This window comes from Bos indicus, chromosome 9, assembly GCF_029378745.1.
Source record: "Bos indicus isolate NIAB-ARS_2022 breed Sahiwal x Tharparkar chromosome 9, NIAB-ARS_B.indTharparkar_mat_pri_1.0, whole genome shotgun sequence".
Taxonomy (NCBI): domain Eukaryota; kingdom Metazoa; phylum Chordata; class Mammalia; order Artiodactyla; family Bovidae; genus Bos; species Bos indicus.
In genome coordinates, this window is record NC_091768.1 from 69634173 (window position 1) to 69651016 (window position 16844).

Sequence of the window (16844 nt, forward strand, 5' to 3'; positions counted from 1 at the left end):
ACAGTCTTATGGACTCTGTGGGAGAGGGAGAGGGTGGGAAGATTTGGGAGAATGGCAATGAAACATGTAAAATATCATGTAGGAAACGAGTTGCCAGTCCAGGTTCGATGCACGATGCTGGATGCTTGGGGCTGGTGCACTGGGACGATTCAGAGGGATGGTATGGGGAGGGAGGAGGGAGGAGGGTTCGGGATGGGGAACACATGTATACCTGTGGCGGATTCATTTTGATATTTGGCAAAACTAATACAATTATGTAAAGTTTAAAAAAAAAAAAAAGAATTCAGATTTAGTAAGTTAAATAGGATTTTTTACTTCTGTACTTTTTGGATTTAGTATATTAACGATATTGTGACTTCCTCCCCCCTCCCTCAGTGCAGATAAGACTCCAAGGGACAGTGCTGAACAGATTAGCTTATTGTCTGTGATTCCTGGGATAGGATGAGTCCAGGAAACACGGGAGTGGGGGAAAGAGAGAGATCCTTGGCTCCTGCCTTCAGAATGCCCTCCATGCCTTCCAAAGAGTAGGGGAAGTGGAAGGGTTCTTCGGTGTATTTGCAGTGATGTCAGGGGTTATCAATTTACAAAAACAAATGACACCAAACCTTTCTAATTAAGGTGAAACTTGTGTTTAGGTAGAGTGTGTACAGACCTGTGATGTATTGCTTTAGGGGCTGAAAAGTTAACTCCACTGCCTCAAAAGTCTTTAGCTACTAACAATGAATCCCTTAATTCCAGTCATGTTCTTTGCATCTTGTTAAAATGCAATATAATGCAATACCTCAGGAGAGACAGAGAAACCCTGAAACCTGCTATCATAAAAGTGTTTGGAGCTGGGACTTCCCTGGTGGTTCAGTGGCTAAGACTCCACACTTCCAGTGCAGCGGACCTGCGTTTGATCCCTAGTCAGGGAACTAGATGCCATATGGTGCAGTCAAATAAATAGATTTTTAAAAAAGTGTAAGAAGCTGACTCGGTCAGATCATTTTCTGAGGGAAGAGCTTGATTGAAAATATAGAAAGAAAGAAAGTATAAAAAACTGGAATATTTGTTAGCATAGAGAAAAGGAAGCAGAAAGGGGATTGTAGAAATGGTGTAAGAGTGTTTCAGATTTTATTTAGTTGCACTGTCTCAGGTTGGCTTCCTCAGAAGCAGTGCCTGAAACAAGGATTCTTGTGGAAGAGATTTGTTGAGGGAATACTCTCAGGAGAAAGAAAAATTGGGAAAGCAAGAACTGACAGGAGAGGAAGGCTACTTGAGAAAAGTTCTCCTGCAGACTAGTATCACCCGGGCCCCACAGGATGCTCTGGGCCACAAATGTCCCACAGAGTTTTTCTCACAGGGAGGCAGAGCCCAGCCTTTGTGTCTCCGTGTCAGACAGTCTTTGGTTGCCAGCAGTTGCATCCCTTCCCGGGGTGGGGCACAACCTTCCTGACAGGACACTGTCACTCAGTTGAGACAGCTGTGCTTGGGAAGAGGGCAACCATCACTACCTCCGAGGCCAACGCTTCCAGCAGCTGGGACGTGGGTGCTGCGGTCAGCTGATGGGGATCTGGGCGGGACCCCAGCTGCACCCACAACATGCATGCTCAGAATTGACTAGCCTAAGAAAATTCCACGTAACTGAAATAGCTTGTGAAATTCCTCATATCCCTCCTTCTCTTGGAGTCCTGGATGTTGAGTAAACATCTTCTCTGGTGATGAGAGGTTGACATTTCCTTGAGGGAACTTGAACAGCACTCTAAGCTTTTCTCTCAGTTCCAGTAATTATTAATTAAGGTTAAATGCTTTGTGATTTTTTCCCATCTGTCTAGGTTATTTTTCTTTCTGAATCAAAAGGATTTTTTTTAAAAAGGTCCCTTGGCAGGTCTATATTTTCTTGAGCAATAGTAAAATTTATATTCCAAAAAGGTGGAGGGGGGGTGGTATTAGTCCTTTCAAAAGAGAAGCTAATTTCATGGCATTCATTTTTTTCTCACTGATCTGCCCACAAAATAAGAAACCAACCAAACAAACAAACCAAAAAACACAAAGAAAAGGAAAACCTCTGTCTTTCAGAATTTCTTTACCAGAAAGCAATTCTAGACCAATTTCAAGGAGATTTCAAGGTAATCCTGTATAATTCTTAGAATAAGCAGAGTAGTGTACTTCTGATTGTAAAGGTAATTTAATTAATTTGCCTAATAATTATTACTTAGCTACAAAGGCTTTCAAGCATATGCCTTGGAGAACTGTTAGGGCTTAGGTTTTCTCTTTTAAAAGCCTCCAGTTTGCTGTTTCTAAGTATTTATCAAAAGACAGGGGATGTTATGCTCAATCCATCCCCCTGTTTCTGCTGGTGTTTGATAGTTTATTTGGATGATCTGTGTATTTTGGTCACACTTTTAGTTCTCCTGAAAATTCATCAGGGGAAAGTCTGTGAACATTTCTGGAAAATTTTATCAAAAACTGTATGCTTTCTGGAAGCACAAGCACAGAGCCAGGAATCACAGCAAAGTCTAGGTCAATATGAAGACAAAAGACACTCCTTACATGTCTCTGTGAAGAGGGTTTGTCCATCACTCTCTTTGGATTATATGATTCTTTTTTTAAAAAGGTATTTTTAATTGGAGCACAGTTACTTTACAATATTGTGTTGGTTTCTGCCATACAACGTGAATCAACCATAAGCATACATATGTCCCCTCCCCCTTGAATCGCCCCTCTCCCTAATTTTCTTTTATCACCCAAGAACCTTGCATACAAGAGGCACTTAAATTATAAAACTCCACTTCTTTCTGCCTGCTGGTCAGATGGTGTGTGTGTATATTGCAGAAATGATGTCATGTGGCAAAAACTGTTATTTTGTGATCTTTCTGTTCTTTGTGACTTATTTATAAAATCTATGCTTTTGATTTTCCAGGCTTTGGCACTATATTCAAAGATCAGCCCTTAGAATTCCAAAAATAATATTCCCCACATACTCCCACCCTGCCAGAAGAAAACTCTCCTATTTTCTCTCTCAAAAAAAGCCTGGCTTATGTAAATAAAAACAGTGCTATGGCTTCCAAGCAATTGGGTCTGCTGTGAATTTACGAAACCCATGCAGCAATTTACTTGATTAAAGGCTCCCTCCCCTGGAAAGCAATGTCTATCTAAGCATTCCGGGGAAAGCCAGACTGCAGCCTGAATGGTGGGAATGTGCAAGGAAGAGCAGGGAACGGCAGCTTCCTAATGTGGGTGAATTCAATACTATCAGCAGAAATCGAATGTCGTGGAAATAGCTAGAGAGTTCCAGCAGGTGTGGGGAACTGGAAGTCGTCCTCACCAGCTGGCAGCACATCTCACTGGAAGATGACACAGCCCAGTGACTCGGTCTTCATCCCTCTTATGTGTCAGAGAGAAAACAGAGGTCCACAGATATAATCACTGTCAATTTTCTTCCTTAATCCCCACTTCTAAACGAACCTCGGTTAGCATACATTCTTTCCTTTTTCTCTTCTGACTCAAATGATGAATAGTTCCTATTTCTGTCTAATGGCAAGCTTGAAAATGTCTAGTTGTCTGTTAGGACGTGACGTAAATGTCCTCTCTCCTGTGACTTCTTGACTGGTTCAGCGTCTGTCACATCTGTCGCTTGCTTCTGTGCTCCTCTGTCTTGGCCCTGCTGTCCCTGCTCTGGGTCTCTAGACACATCTCTCCCTCCCTCTGGAACATGAGCTACTCAAGCATGGCGACTGCTTCACTTGTTTTTATCTTCAGATACTTGTATAAGATGCATGCTCCTTATAGGATTATAGAATAAATGATAGATTAGACACATGCTTCAAGGAAATTAATATGAGAAGGCTGCATAAAATGGACAGGAGAATGGAAAAATTGGAGATGATGATAACTATTGTAATAATCTAGTTGATAGGTGATGGGCATTTAAATACACAGAAGTGACAGGTAGTAGGGCCATGCTGCAGACATGTAAGGAGGGGATTGGAGTCAGGGGTGATTGCAGGTTTGGGGGGCCATTGACAGATCATGATAATATACATTTATTCATCAGGTATACAATGCCCCTTTTCAAGCCAGGCACTATTCTAGGGACTGGGGATGCAAAGATAAAAGAAATAAAACTAAAAATAAAAAGACTATAAATGTGGTTAGAAGAATCAAATTTAAGAGGAGAATAAAATTAATATAGTCAATTGGTTTTAGCTTGTCAAATTTGACAGGTAGGAGGCAGTTGGAAACCTAGTCCTGGAGCTTTGGAAAGAGATCAGATACTTAGATAAATATTTGGAAGTATTTACACAAAGGAAATAGTTAATTTAGGATTCCCAAATTAACAAGGGTTAAGATTGTGGGAAGAATTAATGAGATGACATAGTCTTGTGAAATTTTAAAAATATACATTCTGAAACAAAAAATATCCTATAAACATTTGAGCAAGAGGAAGAGAGTTTACCTTTTTGGGGGGAGCGCAAGCTAAGGTATACTAAGCCAGAAGCTAAGATAGTCTTTAGGACTGGTCACAAATATTCTGGGTTTCTCTTCCTTCTGGGAACACACTAGGATTATCCATCCTCAACCCTCTTTGAATGAGGTGAGACTGTGTGACTTGCACTGTTGAGTGGAGTGATGTGGTTGATTCCCAGCTGGAAACTTGAAGCGACAGAGCACGGTTGGCCTCCTGTGTGTTCATTAAAGAGCATATTTAGATGAAGCCTTCTGTTAGGCTGGGTCCCTGAGCAGAACCACTCTACTGATTTGGGTTAGACATGGAGCATAAGTGAAAAATAAACCTCTGTTATGTTAAGCCACCATGCTTTGAGATTTGTTTGTTACAGCATCACCCAAACTATTCTGAGTAATGCACAGCTTAACCTGTTCAAATATCCGTAGCACCTGAACATTCAGAGTCACAGGTTTCCTTCCATTTTATAGCCTTCCCATATCCTCATCCACATGGTTAAACATTATTTTCTAGCTCCACTTCTGCATTCCAGGCCTAAGGAAGAAACAAAGGGCAATCAGTTTACTTCTAGGGAAGTAAAGTTATAGTTAGTAGCTCTGTTGTGTCCGACTCTTTGTGACTCCACGGACTGTAGCCCACCAGGCTCCTCTGTCCATGGAATTCTGCAGGCAAGAATACTGGAGTGGGTTGCTATCTCCTTTTCCACGGGATCTTCCTGACCCATGGACTAGGTCTCCCACTTTGCAGGCAGATTCTTTACCATCTGAGCCAGTAAGTTAAAGTTGCACATATTGCTCTTTCTCACAATCCAGTCACAAAAATCTGGCCACAGGATCACATCTAATGGCATGGGAGACTGACAAAAGTCGTCACTAGCTTGGTGTCCTGTGTCATATTAAATCTAGGGGTGAGTGGGGTTGGTTCTATTACTAAAAAGAGGACAATGGATGCTGGGGACAATTTAGAGTGTCTGCCTAGGTGGAACATGGGTAAAGAATCTGCTTGCCAATGCAGGAGACATGGGTTCAATCTCTGGGTCAGGGTGATCCTCTGGAGAAAGAAATGGCCACCCACTCCAGTATTCTTGCCTGCAGAATTCCAGGGACAAAGGAGACTGGTGGGCTACAGTCCATGGGGTCGCAAAGAGTCACACACAACTGAGTGACTGAACACAACACACACACACCATAGGGTACATGACATGCTTAAAAAACTGAAGTGTCGTGTAGCTATGGCTGGAGAATCTAGTGAGATGTGGATGTGGAGGATGGCTCAAGAAGAGGCACCAGAGGTAAACGGGGTTGAGATCAAGACAGGCCTTCCAAGATTCACTGAAATGTGATGGAAAGAACTAAAGAGTTTTAAGTGGGGAAGTAACACAGTAGCTTTGCATTTAAGAATATTCTTCCGGTTGCAGGAAGGAGAACGCACTGAAGGGCAGTCAGGCAGCTTTCGTAGGATCCAGTGAGAGTTGGTAGTCAGCCTCAGGCAGGGGCTCTGGCAATAGGAAGATGAAGCTGAATTCCACCATGCTGTGGGACACATTCAAGAATTCTGGAGTTTTGGGTGAGGGACACAGGGGCTGAGGGAAAGGGGAGAGTTAAAGATGTTCCAGAATTTCTGGCTTTAGGATTGAAGTGGATGAAGCTGTCATTACCTGGAGGGAGAATTCTGGCAGAAGATCACGATAGTGGATTTTCTAGAGGCCTGGGGTAGAAGGTGGGGAGCCTGCAGATGGACTTCATCATAGTGGAGCCATATCCGAGTTCTTAAGTTAGGTAATGGTTTCATTAAAAAATAATAGTTTGCAACTTACTTCATTAGTTAGTTAGTTCAGTCACTCAATCGTGTACGACTCTTTGCAACCCCATGTACTGCAGCACAACAGGCTTCCCTGTCCATCATCAACTCCCAGAGCTTACTCAAAATCATGTCCGGAGAGTCGGTGATGCCGTCCAACCATTTCATCCTCTGTCATCCCCTTCTCCTCCCACCTTCAATCTTTCCCAGCTTCAGGGTCTTTTCCAATGAGTCAGTTCTTTGCATCAGGTGGCCAAGTATTGGAGTTTCAGTTTCAGCATCAGTCCTTCCAATGATTTTTCAGGACTGATTTCCTTTGGGATAGACTGGTTGGATCTCCTTGCAGTTCAAGGGACTCTCAAGAGTCTTCTCCAACACCACAGTCCAAAAACATCAATTCTTCAGCACTCAGCCTTCTTCACAGTCCAACTCTCACATCCATACCTGACTACTGGAAAAACCATAGCTTTGGCTAGACAGACCTTTGTTGGCAAAGTAATGTCTCTGCTTTTCAATATGCTATCTAGGTTGATCATAGCTTTTCTTCCAAGGAGCAAGCATCTTTTAATTTCAGGGCTGCAATCACCATCTGCAGTGATTTTGGAGCCCAAAAAATAAAGTCTCTCACTGTTTCCATGGTTTCCCCATCAATTTGCCATGAAGTGATGGGACCAGAGGCCATGATCTTCGTTTTCTGAATGTTGAGCTTTAAGCCAACTTTTTCACTCTCCTCTTTGACTTTCATCAAGAGGCTCTTTAGTTCTTCACTTTCTGCCATAAGGGTGGTGTCATCTGCATATCTGAGGTTATTGCTATTTCTCCCAGCAATCTTGATTCCAGCTTGTGCTTCTTCCAGTCCAGCGTTTCTCATGATGTACTCTGCATAGAAGTTAAATAAGCACAGTGACACTATATAGCCTTGATGTAATCGTTTCCCAATTTGGAACCAGTCTGTTGTTCCATGTCCAGTTCTAAGTGTTGCTTCCTGACCTGCATACAGATTTCTCAGGAGGCAGGTCGGGTGATCTGGTATTCCCATCTCTTGAAGAATTTTCCACAGTTTTTTGTGATCCACACAAAGGCTTTGGCATAGTCAGTAAAGCAGAAGTAGATGCTTTTTTGGAACTCTCTTGATTTTTTGATGATCCAGCAAATGTGGGTAATTTTATCTCTGATTCCTCTGCCTTTTCTAAATCCAGCTTGAACATCTGGAAGTTCATGGTTCACATACTGTTGAAGCTTGCTTTGGAGAATTTTGAGAATTAATTGCTAGAGTGTGAGATGAGTGCAATTGTGCAGTAGTTTGAGCATTCTTTGGCATTGCCCTTCTTTGGGATAGGAATGAAAACTGACTTTTTCCAGGCCTGTGGCCACTGCTGAGTTTTCCAAATTTGCTGGCATATTGAGTGCAGCACTTTCACAGCATCATCTTTCAGGATTTGAAATAGCTCAACTGGAATTCCATCACCTCCACTAGCTTAGTTAGTAGTGATGCTTCCTAAGGCCCACTTGACTTCACATTCCAAGATGTCTTGCTCTAGGTGAGTGATCACACCATTGCAATTATCTGGGTCATGAAGATCTTTTTTGTATAGTTCTTCTGTGTATTCTTGCCACCTCTTCTTAATATCTTCTGCTTCTTTTTGGTCCATACCATTTCTGTCCTTTATTGTGCCCACCTTTGCATGAAATGTGCCCTTGGTATCTCTAGTTTTCTTGAAGAGATCTCTAGTCATTCTCATTCTGTTGTTTCCTTCTTATTGGATACTTTCTGTACTTATAAAATATACTTTTAGTTAACTGAATGAGTTATGGATTCAAAGTGTTAAAAGTTAATTTCCAAAAATTGCAACTTTTGCTTTGGAAATATTTGGCTTTAGCTCTTATTTCTAATTAGGCTATACATAGCAGGGCCAGGCTCTGTTAAGAGAACTACTGTTTTGTGACATGAATCACATTGCCTGCACGTGGAAGAATGCTTATTGTTTTATTCTGTATGCATCCAGCTCATCCACAAGTGTGATCTCAAGTTATTTGGGTCCTAGGAGCAAGGCGTGCCCCTTATGTTCTCAATAAACATTGTTATCAGACCCATGTGTAGAATGTTCCCAGAGGCCCTGACACTTGTACTGATAAGGAGCTAGTTCTCCATTAAAATCAATAGTTGAAGTTATAGTTGGAATTCAACGAACTTAGTTCATACTTGATAGCAGCCCATGGCGTCAAAGCTGAGGAAAGATCAGCAAAACTTGACCAACCTTACTTCTTTGGCAAGATTTTTCCCTGAGGTGCTACTAACAAGAGAATGGCCACAGCTATTATCTTAAGAAGCCCAAATTTACAACTTATTTAGAAGGAAATTGATGTAGACATATATCACCTGGAATGTTCAATGGGTTATTGGTTAAAATATAAAGGCAATAGAGGTTTCCCTTTTATCTTTTAAAAACAGGGTAGGTTATATTATATTCCCAAGTGGTGCTAGTGGTAAAGAACCCACCTGGCAATACAGGACACATAAGAGATATCCGTTCTTTCTCCAGATAGGGAAGATCCCCTAGAGGAGGAAATGGCAACCCACTTCAGTATTTGTGCCTGGAGAATCCCATGAACAGAGGAGTCTGGCAGCCTACAGTCCATGGGGTTGCAAAGAATCGGACATGATTGAGCAACTTAGCACATGCACACAGGCTATATTTTATGTCCAAGCAAATGACCATTATAGAGAGTAGATGCATGTTCTTAATAAAGGTCTGGAGGCTGAAAATGCTTCCAGAGGAATTTATTTTTCTAGAGGTTTTCATACAACTTCGGGAGAATTTTTGAATCCAGTTGGAAAGAAATTTTAGGTTTTTAAAAATGTTTTTCAGCATTTCATGAATCTTAGATAATAAACACATTCATCAAATGTCATTTCCATTTTAAATCAACCTCCCTCAGTTGAGTCAGCATGGGGTTTTGACCTGGAAAAAAAAAAAAAAAAAGCTGAAAATACAAATTTGAAAATGTGAAAAGTGACAGAAGAAGAATCGTATTGATTCTGGATGTCATGACGGCTGGTGCTGACTGATGCTTTCTGTGGGCCTGGCTCTAGGCTGAACACCATTCTTCCTTCTCTCTTTCAAGCCTCAGATCACTATGAGGTCTTTTCTATTATTATTCCTGTTTTATAGATGAAGTCTAGAGCCTTAGGGGTTAATAATGACCTTGCTGGATCCAGAGCCCGGCCTCTTCACTATAAATGAACCGATACAAAATGTTAATCAGTGCAAGACAATGGATGTACAGGTGTGGAAAAATTCAGCCTCTATCCATCCTATCCATGGTTGAGTCCTTCCAAGGATAATAAAAGTCAGAGGAATGGTTCAGAAGACCGGACACCCCTCCTCTTTCTCTTGCAGGTTTCCTTTCTAAGTCTGACCATGAGAAGTATAGTTGTCACCCAGCTCCTTAAGGACCATGACTCAGGTGCTAAGCAATCACTACCATCCCTTTGTCCATCTGGTCATCAGTCTACTAAGCAAGTCAACAAACACATGTTGAGGGACTTCGCTTTCCAATGCAGGAGGTAGGGGTTCAATTCCTAGTCAGAGAGCTAAGATCCCACATGCCCGTGACTGAAAAAAACCCAAAACCTAAAGCATAAAACAGAAGCAGTGTTGTAACAAATTCAGTAAAGACTTTAAAAATGGTCCACATCAAAAATCTTTAAAAAACAAACACATATTGAATTCTCATTCTAGATGAAGGATAAGTAAATAAACAAGGCAGGATGCCTGTCTAATTGGGAGGGAAGATGTTAGATAAGAGATGCATTAACATATATTCTCTTAGTGGCCCAGTGCCCTCTCCCTCCTGAACATGCTTCATGCTCCTTTTGGGGCTTATATCTGCCTATGATAGATCTAGAAGTGTTTACATTTTCAAATGTGCGTATCTTTTATTCTCTTAGATGCTGCAGACTCCTTCATGTTTAAACAAGGTGATGCTTTACTCTGCGAGATGCTTTCTCCAAAGCTAAGCATCTTCACGGCCTTGACTAATGAGGCGGGGTACTTGCAGATATTTATAGCAAAGTCTTGCATTGAAAAGAACTTACTGAGTTTTTGAAAAGTGTCAGCTTTTGATACTTGCAACGCCAAAATGAATTCTATGTGACCGAAAGACAATCACAACCCTAAAATATTACATTTTGAAATGGAAAACTATGTCAATTTACACTAATTTACAAACCCTAATTAATATAATAATTTTGCCATATATATGAGTGAATATTTTGGATATTTGACAATTACTACCATTATTTTAAAATGATATTATATAAACAATAAGAGTTTAAGAATTTTCACTATTAGACATAGTTAAAAATTCCAGATCCTTAGGAATCAGCATTTTCATTTGTATGAAACAGTCTTAAGGAAATAATCAAATATGAGGACAAAAATTTGTGTAAGCATTTCAACATAGTAGTATTTATATAACACTAAATATACTTGGGGTTAAAAATGAAATAACCAACAACAGGGGAATGGACAATTATGCAGACATATGCATAAAATATTTTCATGAAATAGTTTATTATACGAGCCAATTTTAATGTTAAGTTAGAAAGAAAAGGTAAGGACTAGTAGACAACCATGATGTTGAACTCAATTCTGTAATAACCATGCTCTCAGCTGCACAGGGATGCCCTTCAGCAGCCATATTTAGTTTCTGTGACTCTGACTCACTACCTATGGAGTTTGTGATTAGGATTGCGATTGAAGGATAGTTTTCTTGATTGGCCAAACAAGTAGCTATATGAGCATGAAGCTGGGAGGGGGAGAGAGGGTGGAGGAGAAACACACAGATGCTTGGATTCCCTGATGGCTTCAAGTGCTATTTCCAGGTCGTTATGGGTCAATTCTTTCCCTTTCCATGTAAGCTGAAGTCATTGCATTGAAAATTGCTCACATTACAATTAGATAAGCAGAGAAAATATAGATACTTTTCATCTTGAAAACAGGTCTAATCTTCTTTAAGAGTTTCCCTGGTTACTGAGAAAACTGTGTTTTAGACATATTCAGTAAACTCAGTGTAATCTGATGACTTTATTAAAGAGACTACAGTTATCATATTCCACAAATGTCTTGGTGTTTTATATTTTAGATTTGCTTCCCCCTCACTCCTCTTTTTAAAACAGTGTCTGGGAATTTAGAAGGCTTACTCAACTCAGTGTCCTTCTGGCATCCATTGCTGAAATGTGCAAGCCAGCATAGCTCAAGGCCTGTTTTGGCGTTGTTTAGCTAGCCTGGTGTGTGCGTATTAAGTCACTTCAGCTGTGTTTGACTCTTTGTGACCCTATGGACTGTAGCCCGCCAGGCTCCTCTGTCCATGGAATTCTCCAGGCAAGAATACTGGAGTGGGTTGCTATGCCCTCCTCCAAGGGATCTTCCCAACCTGGAGATGAATCTGAGTCTCTTATGTCTCCTGCATTGGCAGGCAGTTTCTTTACCATTCTTTACCACTAGTGCCACCTGGGAAGCCCTTGCTAGTGTGGTAAGCCCTGCCTATTGACTCATTTCTTCTTCAGCTCTTGTTCTTGTGGTCAGCCCTTGAAATTTTTGTTGTGTTTCCCATTCTAGGTCCAGGATCTCTTTATACTAAAGATGGTGATTTCGTCCATCAAGTATCTAGATAAAGGCTGACTACATTGCAGAACACACTTTGGGACATTTAGGAGATTCTGGGATCCCATCCATGCCATGTAGACACTGAGGATGGCTTGGGAGAGTCAAACTCAGGTCTGCCGTCTGCCTGTCAGCAGGATGTGGGGACCACCTGTAGGATGGCCTCTCCTACACTTCCAAATGAAAAGGGGCAAGGGTCCCGCTCTTCAAGTCCATTCTCTTGCCCCTCCTTCCAGGACTTTGGCCAGAGAGGAGGTGCAGCATTCTGTCTTACCAGGGACTTGCTTTTTTCCCTTTTTACTTCTCACAAGCCATCAGAATGAGAAGGGATGGTCTTTCTTCTCTCCATCCTTAACACCCTCCTACATCATATATTCCACTTTCCACTGGTCATACATAACCTGTTCCTTTCTCTGGAGCTATAAGGTTGGGGGGGAGGGGAGGCGGGGGGATAAGCCTCCAATTTTAAAAAGGTATCAGGATTGGATGATATATATCAGAATGAGAAAGTAGATTCTTAGTGCTGGGAAATCAAAAGATATACAACTGTGTGCTGAAGATTAGATCTGCAAACACATGTACACACACACACACACACACACACATTCACTCACTCACTCACAGACTCTTTAAACCATTATCTCTGCTTTATCTAGATTTGGAGTGGGGCTATGCTCCTTATTAACTGAGAGTCTTTGTTAAAAAAAAAAAAGTTCAATTGAAAGGCTCACAAGATGAAGTTTCATCATGCTTTGAAATGTGTTCATGTTCACCCGCATACATCCTAGCCTCCTAGTCCTGACTAGGGTGACTGCCAGTGCTTTCTTGTAATTACTTATCTCCTGTAGATTAGATAATGACCTCAGCTTCTTTACAGAAGAGAGACAAAACATTTTAAAACATACTATGAAAGAGCTTTCCAGTTACATTGCCCTGCAACTCTACAAAGCCTGAATCTGGGGGAATGTTGAATGAGGGAAAAAACTGTCATTGACACTTACTTTTATCTTCTCCAGATCAGATCAGATCAGTCACTCAGTCGTGTCCGACTCTTTGCGACCCCATGAATCGCAGCACGCCAGGCCTCCCTGTCCATCACAAACTCCCGGAGTTCACTCAGACTCACATCCATCGAGTCACTGATGCCATCCAGCCATCTCATCCTCTGTGGTCCCCTTCTCCTCTTGCCCCCAATCCCTCCCAGCATCAAAGTCTTTTCCAATGAGTCAACTCTTCGCATGAGGTGGCCAAAGTACTGGAGTTTCAGCTTTAGCATCATTCCTTCCAAAGAAATCCAGGGCTGATCTCCTTCAGAGTGGACTGGTTGGATCTCCTTGCAGTCCAAGGGACTCTCAAGAGTTTTCTCCAACACCACAGTTCAAAAGCATCAATTCTTTGGCGCCCAGCTTTCTTCACAGTCCAACTCTCACATCCATACATGACCACAGGAAAAACCATAGCCTTGACTAGACGAACCTTTGTTGGCAAAGTAATGTCTCTGCTTTTCAATATGCTATCTAGGTTGGTCATAACTTTCCTTCCAAGCAGTAAGCGTCTTTTAATTTCATGGCTGCAGTCACCATCTGCAGTGATTTTGGAGCCCAGAAACATAAGGTCTGACACTGTTTCCACTGTTTCCCCATCTATTTCCCATGAAGTGATGGGACCGGATGCCATGATCTTCGTTTTCTGAATGTTGAGCTTTAAGCCAACTTTTTCACTCTCCACTTTCACTTTCATCAAGAGGCTCTTTAGTTCCTCTTCACTTTCTGCCATAAGGGTGGTGTCATCTGCATATCTGAGGTTATTGATATTTCTCCCGGCAATCTTGATTCCAGCTTGTGCTTCTTCCAGTCCAGCGTTTCTCATGATGTACTCTGCATAGAAGTTAAATAAACAGGGTGACAATATACAGCCTTGATGAACTCCTTTTCCTATTTGGAACCAGTCTGTTGTTCCATGTCCAGTTCTAACTGTTGCTTCCCGACCTGCATACAAATTTCTCAAGAGGCAGATCAGGTGGTCTGGTATTTCCATCTCTTTCAGAATTTTCCAGTTTCTTGTGATCCACACAGTCAAAGGCTTTGGCATAGTCAATAAAGCAGAAATAGATGTTTTTCTGGAACTCTCTTGCTTTTTCCATGATCCAGCAGATGTTGGCAATTTGATCTCTGGTTCCTCTGCCTTTTCTAAAACCAGCTTGAACATCAGGAAGTTCACAGTTCACATATTGCTGAAGCCTGGCTTGGAGAATTTGGAGCATTACTTTACTAGCATGTGAGATGAGTGCAATTGTGTGGTAGTTTGAGCATTCTTTGGCATTGCCTTTCTTTGGGATTGGAATGAAAACTGCCCTTTTCCAGTCCTGTGGCCACTGCTGAGTTTTCCAAATTTGCTGGCATATTGAGTGCAGCACTTTCACAGCATCATCTTTCAGGATTTGGAATAACTCAACTGGAATTCTATCACCTCCACTAGCTTTGTTCGTAGTGATGCTTTCTAAGGCCCACTTGACTTCACATTCCAGGATGTCTGGCTCTAGGTCAGTGATCACACCATCATGATTATCTGCGTCGTGAAGATCTTTTTTGTACAGTTCCTCTGTGTATTCTTGCCATCTCTTCTTAATATCTTCTGCTTCTGTTAGGTCCATACCATTTCTGTCCTTTATCAAGCCCATCTTTGCATGAAATGTTCCTTTGGTATCTCTGATTTTCTTGAAGAGATCCCTAGTCTTTCCCATTCTGTTGTTTTCCTCTATTTCTTTGCATTGATCGCTGAAGAAGGCTTTCTTATCTCTTCTTGCTATTCTTTGGAACTCTGCATTCAGATGTTTATATCTTTCCTTTTCTCCTTTGCTTTTCCTAAACAAATCTGATCAATCTTCCTCCAACTTAGAAGATCTTTAAATGCTTTTCTTGGTTTCCCTTCCTGGTCTAGTCACATTAAACAAGTGTGTAACTGCTCATACGTAAAAGGATGATTATAATGGTGCATAACTCAAAGGATTGTTGTGAAAGCTTGACTGGAAGTAAAAAAACTTTTAGATCTGGGCACCGCCTGGTCACCATTCTGGACAGGATTTGCCAGAACCTCAAACAGACAAGTCACTTTCTACATGAGTGTCTTAGATAATCATCCCAGATGAGGAGGTTGAGGACAGTGAGACAAAAAGGATTAAAATGGATTGATCATGGTCTGGAGAAGTGTTGGGAAAAGAGAAATGGTTTGAAGGGGGAAGCTGAGATTACATCCTGCTCGAAGTTCCCTCTTGTTCTATGAGTTTGATCAGATCACTTGGCTCCTCTGGGCCTCTGTTTCCTAAGTGCAGACAGTAAACCTTCCAAGTAGATTTGGAAGCAAATAGACAGTTTTCAGAAAGGAAAGCAAAAACAAACCTGAATGGTGAATAAACATGAGTTGATAACCAGCTGCACTGATAAGTAGGGAAGCAAAGTGAAGGTTGCTCAGTCGTGTTTGACTCATTGTGACCCCATGGACTGTTGTCCATGGAATTCTCTAGGCCAGAATGCTGGAGTGGATAGCCTTTCCCTTCTCCAGGGGATCTTCCCAACCCAGGGATCGAGCCCAGGTCTCCCGAATTGCAGGCAGATTCTTTACTAGCTGAGCCACCAGGGAAGCCCAAGAATACTGCAGTGGGTAGCCTATCCTTTCTCCAGCAGATCTTTCCAACCTAGGAATCCAACTGGGGTCTCCTGCATTGCAGGTGGATTCTTTACCAGCTGAGCTATCAGGGAAGCCCAAGTAGGGAAGGGCACATTCAAATAATACAGTTTGCCTCAGATTGACAAAGATTGTGAAGTATGACAGTATTGAATATTAGTCAAAATGAGGAGAAATAGGAATTTACAATCACTAGTAGAACTTAATTGTATAATTCCTATGAAGCTAAATTTGTTTATATTGAGTAAATTTGAAAATGTATTCATCTACAACCTAATAACTCACTTCCTGTGTACTCTGTAAAATATCTTTTGCATGCAAGCAAAGGAAGCATATACAAGGATATTTATTTGAGGATTTCTCATAATAACAAGAATCTGACACTCAAAATATGTCAAAGAGAAATACATAAATTAAAGATTCGTACAACTGAATACCACATAGCAGTTAAAAGAGATAAGATTTAATACATAATATCTATTAAATAGCTCATTTTACTTGGATAAATTTTTAAAAACCTAATGTTTTTGCCCAGGTATATCTATCTATTACTATTTATGTAAATTAGAAAGACTCTGTCACACAAAGGTATGTAAATGTCTCTCCAAAATAGAGAGATGCTAATATACACAGAGATGAAATGAAAATGTAATAGTTGCCTCTGGGGAAGAGAAAGGAAATGAGACTGGAAGTTGGTGTTAAGGAAATTTCAACTACATTGTGATATTTTCTTCCTCTGATGAGATAGAAAAGCAAATATGAGTAAATGCTAACAGTTCTTAATTCTGCATGTGACTGTCTTTTTAATTTTCTTAAAATAGAAGATTATCATTATTCTTGACTAATACCTAGTAGTCATCATTACCATGACTTCAAATAGATCTGTGAAATTAAAGAAAAACAATGCAAGTGAACCCACCACTTACATAATTAATCTGTAAAAGCAATTTAAATGTAATTTCTAGGGCTTCTTACTTGTACAGAAGTTACAAGAAGACTCAGGCAGAGGTGGCAGGCCAAGTGGTATCCCACGAAGTCAACAAAGGAGGCAGTTAGAACAAACCTCCTCCTGCATCTTTTACAGACTTACACTACTTATTTTGTTTCTTCATGATGTCTTTGCTCCCTCCTTTTTCAAGACCACTCCAGATGGTTGCATTAAGCTTCTTCCATCTGTATAAAAAGGTTGAAGTTGGGAGGGAGGGCTGAAGAATGGCTTTGACATCCCATACGTCCCTAGATAT

General features: G+C 41.0%; 1 long non-coding RNA gene across 15 annotated transcripts in view; it reads right to left on the reverse strand.

The window, feature by feature from the left end:
* Positions 1–16844, reverse strand: part of LOC109563946 (uncharacterized) — a 129789-nt gene that overhangs the window by 12596 nt on the left and 100349 nt on the right. For 10 of the 15 annotated variants that reach the window (XR_011568480.1, XR_011568492.1, XR_011568487.1 and 7 more), the window contains 2 exons: positions 16576–16773; positions 4879–9210 (listed from right to left, as the gene is read on the reverse strand). The exons of 1 other annotated variant lie outside the window; for it this stretch is intronic. This is a non-coding gene — a long non-coding RNA (uncharacterized lncRNA). The remainder of the gene's footprint in view (positions 1–4878; positions 9211–16575; positions 16774–16844) is intronic. 4 more of the 15 variants (XR_011568483.1, XR_011568489.1, XR_002181439.2 and 1 more) reach the window with 4 other exon arrangements.